At 54.3% G+C, this 18,919-nt stretch overlaps 1 protein-coding gene across 3 annotated transcripts in view; it reads right to left on the reverse strand.

Moving 5' to 3' along the window:
- DSCAML1 (DS cell adhesion molecule like 1) overlaps positions 1-18,919 on the reverse strand; it is a 94,997-nt gene that overhangs the window by 35,568 nt on the left and 40,510 nt on the right. The window lies entirely within an intron of this gene.

Here is an 18,919-nt window from a genome sequence, read left to right on the forward strand (position 1 = left end):
GAGGGATGGTGAGGGATGCTGGGCACCAGGCTGGCAGTGTGGGATGGAGGATGGCACGGGATGGAGCATGGCACGGGATGCAGGATGGGATGCAGAATGGCACGGGATGGAGCATGGCACGGGACGGAGGACGGCACGGGATGGAGCATGGCACGGGATGGAGCAAGGCACGGGATGCAGGATGGGATGCAGAATGGGATGCAGGATGGCATGGGATGGAGCATGGCACGGGATGGAGCATGGCACGGGATGGAGCATGGCACGGGATGGAGCATGGCACGGGATGCAGGATGGGATGCAGGATGGAGCATGGCACGGGATGGAGGATGGCACGGGATGCAGGATGGGATGCAGGATTGGATGCCGGATGGGATGCAGGATGGGATACAGGATGGGATGCAGGATGGGATACAGGATGGGATACAGGATGGGATGCAGGATGGGATGCAGGATGGCACGGGATGCAGGAGGGGATGCAGGATGGGATACAGGATGGGATACAGGATGGGATGCAGGATGGGATGCAGGATGGGATGCCAGATGGGATGCAGGATGGCACGGGATGCAGGATGGAACAGGCAATGTGGCAGACACGCTGCCCCAGAAGGACAGCTCACAAAGACGCACATCTGGAGATTGTCCAAGAGCACCACCAACGCCACGGGATTGCCCGCACCCAAAGGAGGAAAAGAGCACAGCACCAGCCCCAGGTGCCCAGCCAAGGTCAGGGTGAACACACCCCCACCGCCTGCCTCAGCACAGAACCAGCCGTTGCTCTCCCCCATCTTGAGAGGGGCTGATTTGCAGTTTTGCATCAATTTTCCTCTGATTTTTTAATTGGGTTTTGCTGCCGCTGCAGACATTACTGTGCAAACCATTCCGAATGACTTGAACCAAGATATTCGCTCATAAAAATCCATCACCAGTGCCGAGAATGACAGAAATGGAAAATGCCTAATGAAAACAAAGGGGATAACAACAGGTACTCCGGTCCTTCGCCATCCATCACCAACCTCGGATTATTGATGGGAGGGGAAAAAAATTCTCCCATCTGCAATCAAATCTTGAGAAATCTTGAAAAGCCAAACACCACATAGGAGGAAATTCTTTGCCCCCACTTCAGTCTGCAGGAGTTTTGCCATAATTATAATAAGAGTGAGGCTGCTGGATAACACGAGAATTATTTTCCCCACTTACATTGTCAAATGATCATTTTGCCCTGCAGTGAAATCTCAATAATTATAATGCCGAACCGTGAAAGAACAAAGAAATAAAAAAAGCAGTGTTTTCTTCCAGGGAGCGGGGGGAGGGGGGAGCCGCCATTGCAGAACTCAAAGTGCATCCTTCCTCTAATTATCTTTTCCAGGGCTGTGCATCCCTCACCCCTTCCCCATGGCCTGAGCCCCCCGATAACTCCATCAGCTGGAGGGGGTTGTGTGGATGGGAGCAGCCACCTCCATGCCCAGTGTGGCAGAGCTTCCCCACCGAGGAATGAAGCAGGGAGCGTGGTTTGGGCTCCATGGCATCGCCCCCCAGCCCTAATCCCCGCCCCCAGCTCTGCCGGGAGCTCCCCACAGAGGCTGCCCACGGGATGTGGGGACTGCCGTGGCAAAGCCCGTCATGGCCCGCTGTCCCTTCACACCCATCCCATCCCTGACAGCCCCTCGGCGGGGGAGAAGCGAGGGGAGAGGAGAGAAAGGGGACAGAAAGCAGAGGGGGTGTGGGGGGGTAAAGGAGAAGAACAAGAAAAACAAGACGACAGAACGCTTGCTCCACAGCCCTCGGCTAAATTACAAACCAGTTTACTGAGGTGGAAAGCTGCAGTGAGCTGAGGAGGAATATGTGGAAACCATCTGCAGATTTAAAAATAATCTATTTTACGATCACCCTCGAACATATTCTTTTGCAGAAACCAAATAGGATTTGTTGTTGTTGTTTTGTGCAAACTGTTAGGGAAAAATTACTAGAAACATGCAGGGGGTTTTGCCTTCTTGAGTACTGAGAGGCTAAATATGCCCTTCCTTATGTTTAGAATAGTAACAGTCATCTTAAAATTAACTTGGTCTGCATCAGAGCTTAAAACAGTTGCAATTCAGAGCCTGCAAAAGCAGGACAAACCTGCGCTGGGATATCTAGTGCTTGTAGCTGACAGATGTCTTCCTACATACAGTAAATATAGGTCGTCTTTTCCTACCCAGAGAACTGTAGATCTTAATTAACCAGGCCACTAGCAGCATATGCAATGCTTTTTTTCAGCTTGCTAAGTAAACCTTCCCGTGATGAGATGGAAGGAAAATCAGATGCACGCGAGAGGGACCCCCGCTCCGGTCGCCGCGGTCAGCGCAGCCCTCGCGCCGCGGCTCCCGCCGTTATTTCACGCTATAAAATCTGGCTAACGAGATGGGAAGGGTGTGGAGTGCCACATCCCCCTCCCCGTGCGCAGCCCACGGCCGTGCCCAGCCAGCCCTGAGCCCGGCTCGGCTGGCAGCGGCCAGAGGGGCTGCGGAGCTCCGCAGACTAAACCGCGCTTCTCCTCGTAAGCCACTCCGGGATTAAATTATCTCCGGGCTCAGAGGCAAATGAGCTAATGAAATTCGTGCTGCATTATGATAAAGTCGTGCCGAGCCCTCGTGGAGGGGCAGTGGGCTCTGGGTGGGTGAGAGAGGGAGGCAGCGCCTGTCACCCTCGGGCACCGGGGCTCAGGGGCTGAGCCTGGGCCGGCCACATCCCAGCCCCGGCTCAGGAGGAAGGCAAGAGCTGGGTGAAGTTTTACAAGGCACGGCCTGGACGAGGGCACCCAGCAAGCTCCCAGCCCTCCCACCAGCTCTCACATGCAGGGTGCTCTGAGCTGCTTTTTAAAAACACTGGATTGGAAGGAAGAGAGAGCAGAGCCCGAGCCCACGGCCACATCCTCACACAGTCTGCGTTTCTACAGCCAGAAATGTGCTTGGCAGGGCAAGGACAGCACACAGAGCTCTGCAAAGGCCAAGATTGGTACAGACTCCTCAGAAAAAAGCTACCCAGAGCCTGTGGTAAGAGCTCGAGGCCAGAAGCTCCCTCTGCGATGTCGAAAACTGCAGAGAGCTGCACGTCACTGCCCTGCACCAGCTCTGAAAGAATCCTGCTGAAGCCAGGACCTTGTTTTGATCTGATGAGAAAACCCAAAAGCCTCACAAAAGAAACTCTGTCGCCTGAAACTCAGGGGTGAAGGGGAACGATCCCGCACTGCTGTTCGCTGCCGTGGTCCCACGTGTGCACGAGACACACGCGGCGTCTCCCATCCCCTCCTCCCCTCCCTGCTACTCACTGGGGAAAAAAATTCAGTGAACGCGACTCGAACAAAGAGTACAACTTCCTCCCCGCTCATTAGTGCTGGAAAAGCAACAGAAAAAAAATCCCCAGGACATAACCTCCTCTTCAGCTCTGAAGTCTGAGCGGCTCGGAGAGGGTGGTTGGGTTTATTCTCTGCCTTTCACCTCGCTCGGAGTTGGTCTGCACGCTTTGATTACGGCGGCGCGGAGAGGAGCCCTCGCCGAGGAAGGAACCCCAAACCCACCCACCCTGGGGCAGACAGATTCCCACACGTGTGGGCACTGCCCCATCAGCACCTGGCTTGGAGGCTGGAGGCAGCTTGGGGCAGCTCGCAGTGACCCTCCCCAGCCTGTGGGACACTCTGATCCTTCCTCCCTATCTCCCACCGCTCTGGAGGGGGTGACTCCAGAGGAAAACCACTTCTCCTTGCCTTCCCTGCACCCAGGAGCACTCATGGGGGGTAGGAGAGGAGGCGGGTGCGGGGTGGGACGGGCGCATCACCTGCCATTGCACTGCCAGGGAACAGCAAACACGGACCCAAATGTGGGTGAAGCCCAGCACCCCTTTGGAAAGGGGTGAGAAGGGACCAACGTCCCTGCAGCCACAAAAGCCACCAGTGTGTCACCACGAGCCCTTCCCCGTTCACTCCAGTGCTGGTAAGGTTCAGAGAGCAACTGGGGAGCTGCACACAACCCTGGGGGGAAACAACCCTTGTGCTCCATCAGAGCCACGGCACAAATCCACTCCAGAGCATCTGCCACGGGCGGGGGCTGCACCGGCAGCTGGGAGGAGGAGCAGCCCCTTCCTGCACCTCACATGATCCGCTGCAGCTTATCAATAATTATTAAGACAAGGCAAATGTATGTTGACCTAGTTAGACGTCCAAGAAGAAAACCAGCCCTGGTGGCTTTGTTTAGCAACCTGTCAGCGCTGATGGAGGCAGGCCTGGCACGGGTACTTCCCACCAAAACGATTCCCTCCCAGCATCGGGGAAGGCACGTGTGAGCACTGGGGCAACTGTGAGTAACAGTTTAGGCTTCAAAGACAGTGGGGAAATACTCTGACAGTTCACAGTGTGACCACAAAAATCATTCAGGGCCAGAAGAATTAGTCAGGTGCTGTGGGATGCAGCACAAGCCCCGGGACCCAGCTCTGAGCAGTGCCTTGGACACCATAGACACAGGGAAGAGAGATCCCGTGTCCTCCCGACACTGGCACAACATCCCTGCCCCAGGAGCTCAACTTAGGCAAAGCCAGCCCTGCAATCAGATGGGATTTCCAGCAACAAGCAACGAGATGCTGAGGAGAGCAGGCGGCCCCCACATGACTCCAAGTCCTTAAACGAGATGGGATCTCCTTACACCATGCTTTCACCTGCGCTCCAGGTGTCCAAGGGACAGAGGGGGCTGGCCTGGCTCCCAGCACCGCTTTTAGCCTGTTCAGGTTTAGCCTGGGGAATCCAGGGAGCAGAACATCAGGGCTTGGCACCCTTGGGTATCGCCACCAGGTTGCCCATTATTTTTGGAGGAGGAATATCCATTTGTCACCACGGTGGCACACAGACGCACACGGAGCCCCCACCCCCATGCTGTGTTCCACTCAGTTTGGGGTGATCAGGGAGAGCTGGGACCCCAAAAGTGGTCCCGTGACTCGGGAGGTCTGCATCTCGCTCACCTGTCACACACACAGAGTTTTAGGTGAGTCTTGAGCTCAGCGTGCTGCTCCTGCCTCCTCTCTGCTTCCCTGCAGTGACATTCAGGATGAATTCCCTTCATCTCGTGCAAACACTAAAGGCTCTCCAGCTGCCCCTGCCAGGTCGGAGCGTGGCTCAGGGCAAGGGACGCGAGGACAGAGCGGACACTGCCATCACCAGCCTGGGGGACACCTCCTCGGCCCCTGGCCTCCTGCCCAAGGCTCCCTCCTGCTCTGCACGGTTCAGTGGTGCCTTTACAGCACTGGCTGTGCCAGGACAGCCCGAGGCCTCAGCGCCAGCTTCAGCAGGCACGGCTGGGCTCAGGGACGGGCAGCAGCCCAGCCCAGGGTGCCACCACGGCTGGGTTCCCTCGGAGGGCAGGCACAGAAGGGAGCAAGGGACACAGAGGTGCAAAGGGACAGCATGGGATGGGCTGGGGAGTGCCTCCCTGGCTGGCACACAGCATCCAGCCTCACAAGTCCAGCTCCAAGGGTGACAGATGCCTGGATACAGCCCTTCTGGCTAGGGCAGGCACCCATCACCAGCCTGGGAACACTCAGCACTTCTCCCCAGCACAGGTCCCTCTGTCCCTGCAGCACTGCAGCCAGATCCCGCCTCCAAGTGCCTTTCAAAACTGACGGGATGCAAATTATTCCTCCCTTTCAGCTGCTATTCAAGCCTCGCTGGCCACCTCTCTGAGCAGCTGCTGCCTCGCACACACACGCGAGAAGGGCGGGCACAGGGCTGATTTTGGGAGCAGGGACGGGTGAGTGCAGCATCCATCACAGCCACACAAAGAAGCTCCTCATCCACCAGCGATGAGGAAGGCAGCGTGAGCCCAGCCTGCACAAGGAGTGCAGCACAGAGCTGTGCTCTGCTGGGCTGGAGGAGCTGTCCCAGGGAGGCTGACACAGGGACAGTGGCACAGGCCAGGCCAGGGATGCTCCTCACCGACAGACATTAGTGGGTGCACAGGCTAAGGCAGCAGGGCCAGTACCCAGCCAATTCACACATGTTTTATTCATAAAAACACTGCAAAGTTCACGCGCGTTCACTAATTACTCAACCTGCTCCTCTGTCAGGTGAATAATGAGGAGAAAAATAATCAGCAATTTGTTCAAAACCACATGGAGAAATTCCGAGTGTGTTATGGCAGGGCTGTGCTCTGCATACCGAAACCTGGCTGATGTGATGCTGTAAAAAATCCTGGGGCACTCACCAAAGTGACCCCAACGTAACCAGTGCTCCCGTGCACCCCAAATCCCAGCTTGTCCCACACAGCCAGGGGCTGTTTCCAGGAGCTCCAGCTCTGTCACAGCTGTACCTCAGAGGAGAAATGTCTTTAAAAAGCATCGAGGGCTCGGAAGCCCAGCCAGGCCTTGCTCTCTGCAGCGCTGCTAATTACCGTGACAGAAGGCAAGAATAATTAAAGCACCTTCCCTTTCCCTGGAGAACGAGAGCAGGAGCCTTAACGCATGGCACAGACAAGAGAAAGCATTTCCCAAACTTCTCTGCTTTCCTCAGGAGCTGAGTCTGGCAGAGGGGCAGAGCAGCCAGGAGCCTCCTGCGGGGATGCTCCCGTCAGCACCCACCCGCGGCGGGGAAGGAGCCAGGGAAAACCAGCCAGCACGAGAGAGCTGGATGGGAAATCTCAGGCTTTTTAGCTGAAGAAGCACTGAGGAGCCAGCACATCCGCTCCCAAGGAGCCACTTCAGCCAGGGGACTCCTGCCTTGCCACTGCAATTACTTTAAAACGAAATTATCCTCTGAAATGGCATCATAGAGCATTAGCCCTGGAAGTTCCCACTTGCCCACCCAAAAAATCCCAATGCAAGGTGTCACCCTGTTGGTCCTGCAGAAGGGAGGTGGGTTTAAGGAGAGGGTCACCGAGAGAGCTCTGTGGCCACCGAGAGGCCTCCTTTGGCCAACACTGGCTTTCCAGACATGGGCTCTGGAACTGCAGTGAAGTTGCAGTCAAGCGTCAGCATCTCCACAGCGGCATACGGGAGTGTAATCACAGAGAGGTGAGGGGAGGGAGGAAACAAAAAGCAGCAATAAATCACTTCCCTGCTGCTACCCGAGGAGATATAATTAAGTTTATGCTTAGAGTGGCATTGCTGACAGTAGTCCTAGAATGAGATAAACACATGGCATGAGGTTAGGCTGTGTGCTGAGTGGCAGGTGACACGTGTGCTCAGGAATGTCCTTGATTAGGGAGTCCCCAAACATGGGGAGAGCACCAGGAAACGTCAAAAAGCTGCACACTGGCAGGCACAGGGCACCGGGGCACACCTGGAACGGGCTCTGCAGCCTCTGCTGAGGGCCCACTGCTCCAGTCAGCCTCACCCCAGGCATCCCTGCCCAGGGGTGTTCCCCCTTTCCTGGTGCCCACCATCACCCAGGGATGCCCAGCTCTCCAGTCTGAGTCCTGCTCACACTTAAGCACAGGCTTAACTTTAAGCACAGGCTTAACTTTAAGCACATGAAATGTCCACTGATCTCCAAAGGATTATTTGTGGGCTCAGCTGCACACACCAGGGGCTCAGCAGGCGCAGGGCTGGAATGCTCAGCGTCACCTCCCGGGACAAAAGGCAGAGACAAACCCTGCAAAGGGGCTGTGACCGAAATGGCAGGGGGTGCCCAGCCAGCTCAGCACCGGGACAGTCACTGGGGTTGGACACCGAGCTGGTCCAAAGCTCCTGACAAAGGCCAAGAACACTGTGGGCACTGCAGACCATCTTCTACCCAAACACACCTGCACGTTTTCAAACGCTTTCCTTCATTCTCTTAAGAAAAATTCCCCAATCCTGTATTAATTCTCACTTACAGGAAAGAGCTTGGTGTGGGTTTTCTGGTAGCATGCAGTAATTGAAGACCATCTCCAAACAGGAGCAAGTTTCCCTAGTCTGGTCTTGCAATACATTTCAAACCTTCTTATTTTAAAGTATCTGTAGAACCCTCCTTCTGCCCTTCCCCAGAGGTTTGATGAACACATTTCTGCGAAGAGTGACGCTGCTCCGTGGGTGCTGTCCCAGGTTTTATTACCTGATGTCCCCTCCACTGAGAGAGACGTCAGGCCTGGCCACCCACAAAGCTTGGCTTTAGCAGCTCAGGCCAAAGAGCAGAGAAGGACACCCCAAATCCAGCTGAGTGTCATTGGGGTGACATCTAAGCAAGAGCCTCTTCCTGCCCTCCGGTGTGGCACAGACTCTGCCACAGCCATCAGCATCCCACCTCCAGCCTCTGATCCCACCCCGGCCAGGAGGAGCCTCCAAAAGCCAGAGCACGGCCCAGCTCAGCTGAGAGCCTCCAGCTGCCATCTGGACGGATCACAGGATTTTTTTCCATGCAAATATGAAAGAGGGGGTGGGGGAAGGCTGAGGAGAAACGAGGCTGCAAAATGAATTCAGCATCAATTATTCTAAAATATGCGTGTTAATATGGGAAGGGCTCCATGGCTGCATCCATCTCCACTTCTGTTCATTTTGAGCAGCAAAATGTGACCCGGGAAGATGACAGCATCTCGCGTCTCACTTACACAAACATGAGCTGGGCAAGGGGGGATATTAAAACGGGAGACAATGCTGCATATTAAAATGCCACAGATGGAGCTTTCTGCAGCCTTTGCAGTCTGCCTCGGAGATTATTGCTGGGCCATATTGTATTAAAAAATGGGGGGTGGGTGTGTTATTTATTTAATTTTTAAACAAATTCCATCTCCTACTCATGCCGGATGGATAAAGTGAGCTCTTGAGCTCCAGCCAGCTTTGCCAGCAAACCCACATGAAAAATACATTTTCATTAATACAAACTGTTTGCAGTAGGTAAATTAATTCTGGAAATGGTTTTCATACATGGCAAATTATACGTTCAGTGAAAACACTGGATGACACTCCACAGTCCTAATACAAGCCCCACGTTCCCTTTAATGAAGCGGGATTGCCAGGTAAAGGCGGCGAGCTGCAACAATTAAACAAACAAACAAGTCAACGGGCGAGTGAAAGCTGATGGGGTTGGGCGGTTTTCAGGCTGCTGCAGCCATCCCAGGATCCAGCCCCACAGGCTGGAGCTTCCCAGAGAGGAGGAAGAGAGGAAGGAGCAGCCCATGTCCCTTTCCATCACTGATGTGAGGGCTGAGGGTCCCGTCAAGGAAGGCGCTGTGAGTTCTGAGGGCACAGAGGTGACGAGCACAGCAGAGCTGGCCAAGGAGCCAGGAAAGGCCCTGCCAACCCTCCACCACCTCCCAGACGGGGAACAAGCCCAGCGATCAAGCTCTCTCCTCACAAGTTTCTCTTCTGCTCTCAAACCTTTTAATGTCTCCTTTAACAGTCCCATTCCTGGGTGCCTGCTGATGGCGAGGGAAGCGATCTATAATTGATGAAGTGACGCTGTGCCATGGCCCCAGCCCCAGCCAGGGACGTCTGTTCTGCACGTAGCCTCGCTCAGGTGCTGTCACGCCGCATTTACCGCAGCGTATCGCAGCCCGGCTGCCTGTGCTAATGTGGGGCCAGCCCTGGGCCCTGACACCCTCAGCTCGGGGTGTCAGGACCTGGAGAGGTTGCACTGGAGGTGTTCTCCAGCCTGCTTTTCAGGCTTATTTCCACGAATTTCCTTCAGCAGCCCCAAGTCTGCACCCAGTGACCAAAGCTGTTGGGCACTTGTGACGGCAGCACCGTGCCCACCCTCACTGTGCCCTTCCAGCAGCACCCCTGCACCCACAGCCCCTGCCAGTGCCTGCTCTGCCAACTGCCTTCCCCTCCAAATTCCAACTCTTAGAACCCTGAGCCAAGCAGAAGGCAGGCACAACACCTTGGAAGTGGAGGAACTTCGAGTGATTTGAAGAGCAGAACAAATCTCCATCCCTGCATTTGTCACGGGGAGCCGAACGCCACGGAAGGAGGGGGCAGCATTTCATAACAGCCTGCCACGTTAGAAAACAAAGAGTGATAAAGAATCTTTTAGTCACCTCTTAATTACATATTCCGGGTGCATTAAGAAAGGAGAAATGCATCTCAGGTCACTGCCTGTCACTGCGACAAAGGCCCGTGATGAGTTCTGTATTCAAAATATTTGCACTAATTATCAGCACAGCTCCCCTTTGAAAGCGCTCGGAGGGAAGGCTGGTGTTCCACCCGAGGGAATCAGCTCGCAGCCTGCGCTGCTTTCGCTGCACTGCACATAAATATACTCGTGCACGGGTATATTTTTACCAACGTGCCCGGCTATGTATCCATGGAGAAAAACCTATAAATGCCTAATGCTCATCTTGTGGGGCTGGGGAGCGGGAGCAGCACGAGAGGGGCTCTGTTCCTCTCTCCTGCAGATGCTGGCTGAGCCACCATGGTCTCTGCTGGGTTTCCAAAGGTGGGAGCGGAGACTCTCACCCCCGGGCGACGGCTCCAGCCACAGCTTGGTCAAATGGAAAACAACCCTCTGCCAATGCGAATGCCCAGGGAAGGAGAGAAACGCGCTGCATGCAAATGGGACTGACCTTTAATTAGTGCATAAGGAGGCACAAGCAGGGGAAAAGCCACCAGAACTTCCCTAGGCACCTTCCCTTTCTCAAGCACAGCAGGAATCACTGCGTCCCCACACCAGTGACTCTAATTTTCCAGGCAGGAGCTCCCACAGAGCATCCATCCTCCCCCTCTCTGCCTGCTCTGCTGCTGAGCCAATATCCCAGGAGGGCCAAGAGCAGGGTGAGGGATGGGCAAACAGAGGTCCCAGGCTCCCACCATGGGTGCCCACAGGATCTCATTGCAGCAACGTGGGCTGGCCTCTTCTCCCAGGCAGCTACTGCCAGGACAAGAGGACACGGCCTCGAGCTGCACCAGGGGAGGTTCAGGGTGGACATCAAGAAAAATGAAAGGGATGTTAAGCACTGGAAATGGCCACCCAGGGAGGCTGGGAGTCTTCATCCCTGGCGGTGTCCAAGGAAGGACTGGATGTGGCACTCAGTGCTCTGGGCTGGGTGACAAGGTGGGGATTGGTCACAGGTTGGACTTGATCCTACAGGTCTTTTCCAAACAAAATGATTCTGTGATTCTGTGATCCTATTGTGAGGCAAGAGAAGGGCCATAGGCACCCAGCAGCTGCTGCTTGCCCCCACATGGCCCCTGCCACCCGGCAGGACACAGCACAGCTCCTGCCTGTGGATATCCTCCCCGTTTGACACAAACTGACCTGCACCAAAAGCCGAGCACAGCAACCTCTGAGAGCCCTGGAGCTGCTTGGGGCCACCAGCATCCTCACCCCTCACCTCTGGGTCACATCTTGGTGTCATTCTCATGGAATTCCGCATTATTCCCCTGTTTGTTGCCATCCAATATCCTACAGAGCCTTCCCGGAGCGCTCACTCTAACCCGGCCGTATGCTACAGAGCAACTCCTTCTCCTCAGCCAGCATCTAATCTGAGTGGACAGCAGCAAAACCATGCAGATATAAATGGAGCAAGGAGAAAATAGCACGCCTCAGGTTCCTCGGGGAAGCATATGGGACCAGGAGACTTATTAATAAATTCTTCTTTGTTCTGTATTGTCTGTGATAAATAGCCGCACTCAGCATCAATAACCACAAACATCCTTGGGAAAGAGAGACATGCAGGAACCCATCATGCTGCTGAGAGCAGAGAATGGATTCAATTTTGGGGCTGAAGGCAAATTTCACAGCCCTAAACAGAATTATCTGAGGGGGCTGCTGTGGCCACACATGCAATAAATGTAAGGTTATGGCTACTGAAGCAGCAGAACGTCTCCCAAGAGTTGTAATGCCTTAAGTGAGAGGACAAGAAAGAATAGCCCCGTTCAGGAGGGTGCCTTTGGAAAAATAACATTTATGTTTCTGAATCAAAAGTGTTTTTATTAAGGGAACACAACACTTCTGGAATGTTATTGCCCTAGAGATTACTCAAACTCCCACCCCTGTGCTGGCATCCAAAAGTAAATTTCCACGAGATTTTAAATGCTGCTGAGACCTCAATAATTTGGGAGTAGGAGGGAAAAGAGAGCAGTAGCAAGAGACATTCCTAATGGTGAAGACATGAAAAACGCAGCTTTATTTTTTGATGATTGCATTAGATTTTTTTTTATCACAGAGATGAAAAATGAGCAGCTACCACCTCCTAATTCACTGCCTGGGGACTGGATTCCTCTCTGCTGCCATTTGAGGAGAGGCACTGGAAACAGCAGTGAGCAGGAAATGAGTTATACTGAGGAAGAGCCTGTTCCATTGTGGAAAAATAGCGAAAAAATAGTAACCTGGTGTAGAGTGCATGCACTGAGGGCAGGAGAAAGCCCAGGACTATGCTCAGAATGTAGAACCATAGAATTGTTAATGTTGGAAAATCCATCTAACACCATCTGCACTGCCAAGCCCAGCACAAACCACGTCCCCAAGCGCACACCTTTTAAACACTCCCAGGAATGGTGACTCCAACACTGCCCTGGGCAGCTGTGCCAGTGCCTGTCAACCTTTCTGGTGAGGAAATTTCCCCTAATATCCCATCTAAACCTATCCTGGCACAACTTGAGGCCTGTTTCCTCTTGTCCTGCCTCTCGTGCCTGAGCCCACGTGGCTGCACGCTCCTGTCAGGGAGCTGTGGAGAGCGAGGAGGCTCCCCGAGGACTGGTCAGCACCGAGGACTGGTCAGCACCGCGGACTGGTCAGCACCATGGACTGGTCAGCACTGAGGACTGGTCAGCACAGAGGACTGGTCAGCGCTGAGGACTGGTCAGCACCACGGACTGGTCAGCACCACGGACTGGTCAGCACCATGGACTGGTCAGCACTGAGGACTGGTCAGCACTGAGGACTGGTCAGCACCACGGACTGGTCAGCGCTGAGGACTGGTCAGCACCATGGACTGGTCAGCACTGAGGACTGGTCAGCACTGAGGACTGGTCAGCACCACGGACTGGTCAGCGCTGAGGACTGGTCAGCACCATGGACTGGTCAGCACTGAGGACTGGTCAGCACCGCGGACTGGTCAGCACCGCGGACTGGTCAGCACCGCGGACTGGTCAGCACCGAGGACTGGTCAGCGCTGAGGACTGGTCAGCACCACGGACTGGTCAGCACTGAGGACTGGTCAGCACTGAGGACTGGTCAGCACCATGGACTGGTCAGCACTGAGGACTGGTCAGCACATGGACTGGTCAGCGCTGAGGACTGGTCAGCACCACGGACTGGTCAGCACCACGGACTGGTCAGCACTGAGGACTGGTCAGCACTGAGGACTGGTCAGCACCACGGACTGGTCAGCACCACGGACTGGTCAGCACTGAGGACTGGTCAGCACCGCGGACTGGTCAGCACCGCGGACTGGTCAGCACTGAGGACTGGTCAGCACTGAGGACTGGTCAGCACCGCGGACAGTGCTCAGGCAGCCCATGGGAATCGCCCCTTCTGTCCGCAGCCCTTAAAAGCCGGGCTTTTGCCTCATTTATTTTATTAGTTTGGGCTCATTTATTTCCAGGAGGGCGAGGAGCGGGTGCTCCGTGCCCCAAACCTCAGCGCGCCGTGGGCTCCGAGCGCGCCAGCGCGGCGCAGGAAGGATCCAGCTCCTCATCTCTAACTCCCCGCAGAAACCTTTCAGCTGCCAGCGTGTGTTCCCACCCACAGATCTGGTGACTTCCCCGGGAAGCTCCGAGGAGTAGGCAGTGCCATCCAAGGTGGCCCGGGGAAGCGTACAACCGCCCGGAACACGCACGTGGATGCGAGGAGATGCTGTCAGTACCTCTCGCTTCCCCAAACTGCTTCTCCCCTGAGATATTACCAGGACATACACAAAAGGACGAGGAGAAATGGCTTTAAACCAGAACACGGTGAATTTGAGGAGATGTAAGGAAGACTTCTTTGCAATGAAGGTGGTGAAATGCTGGCACAGGTTGCCCAGAGAGGTGGCAGATTCCCCATCCCTGGAAATGTTTAAGGTCAGATTAGACAGGGCTCTGAGCAGCCTGGCCTAGTTGAAGATGTCCCTGCTCATTGTGGTGGGCTGGACTAACTGGCCTTTAAATGTCTCTTCCAAACGAAACAATTCTATGATTCCTAAAGCCCACCAGTGGCCACAAGCCCCAGGCCAGCTTTGTACCTGCGGGTACAGAACACCTTCCCTCCTGCCACTTGGCTGAGTTTGTGCAGGCACCTGGGATTAGTGGCCCAGTGTGACCATATCAGCTCTTTTCCAACAACATTAAAAGCTCAGCACTGCTGCTAATGCACCCTTTGGGCAACACGAGCAGGTTTCAGACTGTTGTCACAAAAGTGAACACGTCTTGCTGGATTCTAACCCGACTGAAAGGCACAAGTGCTCAAGGAAGCAATTTGCACAGCAGCCTTGCATCAGGGCATCCCCTTTTTCTTTCTTGTTAATCCTCTGCTCTGTAACCACCTTTTTTTCCCTCATGCTTTCACTTGGAGCACCACGAGTTTGAAAGGATAAAGTACATTAAGAGTTTTAATGCTGAGGAAGATATCAGCCTGACATTTTAATAACACTAATGCTCTGGAATTTGCAGCATTATCACTGTAGTGCATATCTCAACACCAGTCCCTCCACTGTGGTTCAGACAAGCTCTACACCACATTAAACACCTCCAGTAAAGAAATCAGCCCCTTCCATGGTGCCTGAGACAATGATTTTCCAGTACCACGTGCAGAGACATCCCAGGGATTACAATGTTGTCTCCCATCAGGTTGTAGACAGCTGCTCCTCGCCCTCTGCCTCCCGAAGAGCTGAGCTGTGACAACTAGAGCAATGATGCAGAGATATAAACGCTGCTTCTAACAGGATTTTTTGCCTCAGCACAAAACCAAGCCCTCTCAAACGCCAGTTTCCCAGCCTGCATCTTGCAGAATCACTCCCAATCCTTTGCTTCTACATCCCACAGTTCAGTTCAGCATTACCCCATTTACTTGGTCCTTTGCCTGTGTGAAGCCTGAAATTCATCCTAAATTCATCCAGTGCACGCAAACCATGAGGATAGGATGCAGTTTGGATGACGCAGCGAGGGACAGATGAATGGGAGGGACTCTCTTAAAAACAAAGAGGACCATTCCTGTCCACAGAAACGGTGGAAAGAGAGGACACCAACGAGCTCTCCTGTGAGGGACGGCCACTCCAGCACCCACTGCAGCTGCACAACGGGCCTGGATGGCTGCAGGAAATTTTGGGAGCTCAGGGAAAGGCAGCAGCTGCCCCATCCCTGCGTGTCCTGAGTCCCTGAGTCAGCAGCACGCACAGCTTCACCTTCCCCCTGCTCTCACACCTTCTGTTCAGCAAGAGGAGCTGCTAAAGCTGTGTAAATCCAGCAGCAGAAACAAACAGAGATGGGAAAAACCCGGGCTCAGTACTGAAACATCCCCCACCTGCATCTTCTGGTGCCTCTGCTCCAGACACCAGCAAAGCACTGGCCATGAAACACCTGCCCGAGCCCTGGTTGTGCTTCCTCAAAGGAAACCAAATTCTGGCACTTTCTGCCCCACTTGTCTGAGTACAAAAAATCCTAAACGGGCTACAAGCATCAATCAAATCTGATGTTAAAATGTAGATGTCTTAAAGTTACAAGCCCACAAGCCCATAAAAAAATACAGCTAAAATGCAGCCAAAGCCCAGGCCTTTTGGGAAGTTCAGACCTAGTGAGGGGAGGGCAGAAACTGCTTCCTCTGCTGGCTTTTCAAACACACACACACTCTTCTGCAAAGCCTAATGGCAACAGACACCAGGGGACTTTTTTGGCTTCCAAAACCCCTCTCCTGTGCATGCAGCCCACACACTGGGACTGGGCTTAATGAGCAGGAATTTGAAAGCTGACTTCGACAGAGGCTAAAAACGAGCTTAAGTTTCATGTGCAAAGTCAAATGCAAAAGTAAGTAAGTGGCAGGCAGCCCGAAGAGCAAATGAGACTGTTACATCTTGTGTCTAATGAGTGACACCAGGTAACGCTGGCAAATTGCTCACCTAGAGACAGCATCAGTGAATTTCTGATGGATGAACAAGCCTTTTTTTTCCCCTCATCAGCGCACATCACAGTGAATGATGGAGCATGTTTTCCTGATGGTGCTGGAGATTGTCACAATCATTTGCTAAATCCGGGTCTGCCGGTAGCACTGTGGCGGGAGAGCAAAGTGGCGCTAAGTCAAATCCGCGGCTGACATAAGCTGGAAAAGCTCCCCAAGGATCAGCCAAACCCAGCTGAGGGGCTCCCACCCTTGGCCTTCCACAGACACCATCCTGAGGACAATCAAGGTGCACGAGACAGGGCGACAGCACAAACGGGCAACATGAAAGCACCGAAGAGGCTTAGAGAGAGACGGTTCCGCACGGGAGAACAAGCAGATCGTGGCCAATCTGCAGCCGGAATGAGGTGAAAAATGCAATGTTTTGTGGGTGCTTCACCCAAAATGGGCCCTGAAAGCGCCGTCATGCCCAGCACTGGCACAGCACCTGCCCGGTGTGGCAGGGCCAGGCAGCCAGCACTGCCCGTCACGTGGGGAAGCCTCACGGCTGAGCTGCGATGCGTAAAAGGATTTACAGATGTAAAGCCACATCTCGATAACGCTTGGAACAAATCCCTGACATTCTTCACACAGCTCTGCACTAACAGGTTAGGCTCTAGCAGAGTGGAAACGGCAGCTCCCCACTATTTCCACGTCTCCATCCCCGTTAACTGTTTGAAGCCTTCTCCCCTCAGAAGCAAGGTGGAGCTGGCTCGGCGGAGGCAGGACTCTCCATGCTGACAATTATTCTCCATTCAGGACTAGCCATTTGCATGCAGTTCATTTGTGATGCAGAAAAGCTTGAACCTGTCATTATTGCTTGGCATCAGTACAGTGCTGTGAAAAGACACCGCTCCGAACATGCGCACAGCGCTGCACCCTATTTTCTTTAATCTAGGCTAAAATGACAATGAGGAAAAGCAGGAGGGAGGGAGGGAGGAAGACTAGAACTGGGAAAGCATCGTTTCCACAAACAGGAGTGCTTCTCTGACAAGCCAGGCACAGGTACGGCAAGCAGAGCTCCAAAGGTTTGTCCAGGGATGATCCCGGCCAGGCTGAAAGCGAGGGGCTCCCCCAGTGCCAGGGCACGCAGGTGACATTGGTGAGGTCTCCTCTGCACAGCTGCAACCTGCTCAGCAGGACTATCCCCCAGAAAGGCTCCAGGAGCCACCATTTTGCTGTACAACACACCCTGGCCAAGCAGGGGATGCCCAGGGGTCCTCCCTGACACATGCCCAGCACAGCCTCCCCCTGCTGTCCCCAAGCACCGAGAGATGGGGGCAGCAGTTAAGGCAGGGGAACAGATGGAAAGCAAAACCCCTTGAAAGCTCTGCTCCCCATGGCTATTTCCTGTCTCTTCCCAACAAGCAGGGATCACAAACGCTTCCTCTCCAAGGCCACGCTGCTGCATTGTGCAGGGAGGGGACAGTGCCCTCCTTTGTGGAGGGGAGGGCTGCCAGGGAACAGGGATGCAACGGCTGAGACCCTGTAGAGGCCTGGGGGACAGTGGGGGACACTGCCAGGCAGCTCCGGCCCCCAGCCCCTTCACCAGCAAACACTCCAGGCCCCCCCACGTCCGCTGATATTTGTGGCCATCTGTGTTCCGGACGGTGCCAGCACCCAGCCTCTCAACACCTCCCGCCTCTCCCCGATCCAGCACCCGACACCAGGCACAAAAACACAAAAAATCCCAGCCTTGGCAGACGTGGACCAGCCCGAATGGTCAAAGATCAGCTCAAGCCCTGCCTGTAGCCAAGGCTTTAACAGCTCTGTCAGAACGTCTGTCAGGAACTGTTCTCGCTCCGTAGCGTCTCCCTGTCATGTCAACATCCAATTGCTTTTGGCTAACAACTCGACCTCCGTGACTGCTTGTGGCGAGACACTCCAGATCCCCACCACAAGTGCTGTGGAAAAGCATCTCCCGGTGCCAGCGCTGGCCTGGAATCGCCCGTGTCCGTGCTGAGCCCCGTGCTGCCTCACCGGAGGAGACCTCTCCGCCCCCAGCCCAGCCCACGGCGGGAGGAGGCAGCTCCGCGATGCGCAGGTGATTTAGGAGCCCAGATCCCATTACGATTCACTGCCAGCAGGGAATCCAACTCCCTAGTTACCTTTCAAATGAGCAGAGCTACACATGAATATTAAACACCATCGCGTTCTAGTCCCAGGGAAAAAAAAGCCAGTCTTTGAGAATCCCTCATTAAGATGCACTGGACGCCTTGCACAGGGAGCCCGAGAGCCAATTAAGCAGGACTGTAACAACCCTAAAACGAAGCCGTGCCTCGTTGGGTTACAAGCGTTTGGTGGAGCTGGTGCGGGTGCCCTCCCCACAGTGCTCTGGATGCTCCCAGACCTGCCCCCAGTCCGTCCCAGAACACGACACTGCTACCGGAGCTATCGGCCAGGAGCTGCTTCCCACCTCCCTGCCAGGGATGAGGCTCTTCCCAAACCCGTCCCCCTTCCTGCCAGCTCCTCACCTCCCTGCTCTGCTTCCAGCACCTTCAGCAAAGTTTATTCGCTGACTTTCAAACCCCTTTATTTCCACACTGGTTCAAGGTAACACGATCAGACAAGCCTGACGTGTCTCCTGACTTTGAAGGGACTCTCTCCTCATTCTGTTCCTCATCCTCATCCTCCCCGCCTCTGCCCAACCCCTTCTGCCAATGCCAGCACCCCCCGCTCAAAATCAATTTCTATATTTCAGATACAAAGGTTGTTTTGCTTGAAGAATGAAGCTGCCCTTCACAGAGGTAATAGAGAGATCAATACTAGTTACATCAAGTTTCCTCGTGAAAACGAGGAATTGCTGGCATTTTTCTCCTCCTGATCCAGCCAAGAGGGCCAACCCTGCATCCCACACCCAGGTGGGTGCTCTGCCAGAAAGCCCTGGCCCCCACAGACCTTGGGAGTGGCTCCTCA

Source organism: Corvus cornix, chromosome 24, assembly GCF_000738735.6.
Source record: "Corvus cornix cornix isolate S_Up_H32 chromosome 24, ASM73873v5, whole genome shotgun sequence".
Taxonomy (NCBI): Eukaryota; Metazoa; Chordata; class Aves; order Passeriformes; family Corvidae; genus Corvus; species Corvus cornix.